We start from the raw sequence: 2,754 nt of genomic DNA, 5'->3' as shown, positions 1-2,754 counted from the left end.
TCAGCATGTTTAAGCTCCATCTGTAAATATAGGTCTGAAGAAAAAAGCTAGCCAAAAGAGAAGGAAGCAGCAGGGACAAGGCACATTAAGTGACTTGTGGGTCTACTGCCTTTTTCATTTAGGTTCTGGGCACCAACCCCAGTGTTCATTTTCAAAGCTACACAAGCATCATGACCACCATGTGCCTGGAGGTAATGCCGGAGCCTGTGAGTCTGAACAGTGCAAGAGGCAAAAGTACATCTGAGAGTTCTCACTGAAAACAAGAGAATCTCACATAAAGTTATTCAAATCCTAGAATTAACATTTTTCCCATTCCATACTTGGGGGTAATACTAAGATACAAAAATATTTGGCAGAACATATAAGGAAGAAGGATGTGCATGTGTGTGTGTGTAAAGGACAGGTGATAAGGGAGAGGATCAAGAAGGTGAAAGCTACCAAAAAGCTTCAGTGTGCTAAGGGAAGTAGAGTCCCGTTTATCAAGTAACAAACACAGTCCCTACCCTTGTGATTATTTGGCCAATGTCATGAGTAGAAATCTACTTATTGTATATTGCTTATTTAGGATGATCCATTTCAATATATGCCCTTATGGCCTCCAAGTGAGGCATCTAATATATAGTGTGCACAAAATAAGATCCTTTAGAACAGTTTTACACCATATATGCACTATTGAATTTATACATTGGATCTCAGCAAGTGATTGACTGGAGAGAAAAAAAGGTTGGACTAGGCATGCTGGGCGGTGAAGGGACCAGGATTCTATAACACACAGCAGCTACACATCTGGTTTGACCAGCGGTTTCAGCCTATGCAACATTAGCAGTGGTGCTGCTGAGGTGGTGGAGCTATTTTACATTAACCACTTTAGTACTACACAAGACAGGTGTCATCCAGCATCAGGACACAAGACAGGCATCAACCAATATCAGGATACAGCTATAGGGATGTGTGAACCATTCCTGTTTGTAACTTTAGGAAATGGATGTTGATCCTAGATCATCTTAATATTACTACTTGAGGAACAGGACAGATAATAAGGGCAATATACACAACCCCGACTAAAGTCCTGGTGTAGTCTGGACAGTGAAGTGGTACAACATTAGAAAACTTTAGAACTAGGGTGACTTGATGGCACAGTTGGTTAAGCCTCTGACTCTTGATTTCAGCTCAGGTCATGATCTCATGGTTCCTGAGTTCCAGTCCCACATTGGGCTCTTTGCTGGCAGAGCCTGCTTGAAATTCTCTCTCTCTCTCTCTTTCTCTCTCTCTCTCTCTCTCTCTCCCTGCACCTCCCCGACTTGCTCATTTTCTTGCTCTCTCAAAATAAATAAATAAACATTAAAAAAAGAGAAAACTAGGGGCGCCTGGGTGGCTTAGTCGGTTAAGCGTCCGACTTTCGCTTAGGTCATGATCTCGCGGTTCATGGGTTCGAGCCCCGCGTCGGGCTCTGTGCTGACTGCCAGCTCAGAGCCTGGAGCCTGTTTCAGTCTGTGACTCCCTCTCTCTCTGATCCTCCCCTGCTCACGCTGTCTCTCTCTCTCTCTCTCCTAGAAATAAATAAAACATTAAAAAAAAAAAAAGAATAGTGAGCAAGTTTAAAAAAAAAAAGAGAAAACTATAGAACTTCGGCTCTTTTTGGACTGCCCCCCCACCCCTGTGTTTGTGCTCTCTCCTTCAAGTGGGCCTCCTCCTCAAGAGTCAGAGTCACCTCCACAATCTCTGAGATTCCATTCTGTCCCAAGATGCAAGAAACATGAAGGAAGACATCATCCTTTATTCCACAGAGACCCTCAATCATTGTGGAAATAGGATGCACCCGCCTAAGATGCTTCATTAAACTTTCTGCCAAATCTGCTGTAACAGTCCAGTGGCCCAGGATGTGCAGCCTTTCAGCTTGAACACCTCATAGACACTGTTAACCACCTGTTTGTGAAGCTTTTCCCACTGTTCCTTATCTGCATCAGTGCCTAAGTCAGGGTGCAGATTCTTCAGGGGGAGACCAGCAACATTTACTCTACTCCCTATATGCACCCCTGAGTTTCCACATTCCCCTAGTACCCACTCATGACAGCTTAATGGGTGAATTTCCCCATTAGGTTGCAGAACCAGGCTGAATCCAGATTGCAACCACTTCCAATAACACAGTTATCAAGAAAGCCGCTTATCTTCCAAGCCACAGAGGTCAAGATATCCACTTGATTGGAAACAATAAACAACCTGCATTTTATAATATGCATTATGAGGAATGATGAATTTACAGATGTTCATGTTAGGCTGGACCAGATTAAGATGGCCTTCTTTCTCCCTCTTGCTGATGTGCTTTGGCTGTGATAGCAACCAGCTTGGAGTCTGCAGTCATGTTACACTTTTTGCCTGTGACAATTTTTGGCATTCGTCTGTCTATGGAACTGGTATTGTGGATTCAGTGATAAATAAGGATGCAGGGGGTCCCTGCCTAAAGCAGGGAGGTCACATTAAGCCAAAGGAGTGTTGGGGCACCTGTGGTGAAAATAAAATAATAAACTAAATGTAATGGAAAATATTATGTGTCAGTGTACCTGGGCCACAGTACCCAGATATTTGGTCAAACATTTTTTTGGATGTTTCTGAGAGAGCGATTCAGATGAGATCTACAAAAATAAATTGGTGGACTTGGAATGAAGCAGATTGTCCACTATAATGGGTGGGCTTCATGCCCTCATTTCAAGGCCTGACCTTCAGAACAAAAGACTTACCTCCTCTAAACAAGAG

At 43.2% G+C, this 2,754-nt stretch overlaps 1 pseudogene; it reads right to left on the bottom strand.

Moving 5' to 3' along the window:
* Window positions 1-1,618: 1,618 nt before the first annotated feature.
* LOC144220172 (L-lactate dehydrogenase A chain pseudogene) lies at window positions 1,619-2,362 on the bottom strand (annotated as a pseudogene).
* Window positions 2,363-2,754: the final 392 nt, after the last annotated feature.

Source organism: Crocuta crocuta, unplaced genomic scaffold (assembly GCF_008692635.1).
Source record: "Crocuta crocuta isolate KB4526 unplaced genomic scaffold, BGI_CrCroc_1.0 scaffold9, whole genome shotgun sequence".
Classification (NCBI taxonomy): domain Eukaryota; kingdom Metazoa; phylum Chordata; class Mammalia; order Carnivora; family Hyaenidae; genus Crocuta; species Crocuta crocuta.
Note: the sequence above shows the minus strand (reverse complement) of the source record. Positions and strands in the feature narration are given on the sequence as shown.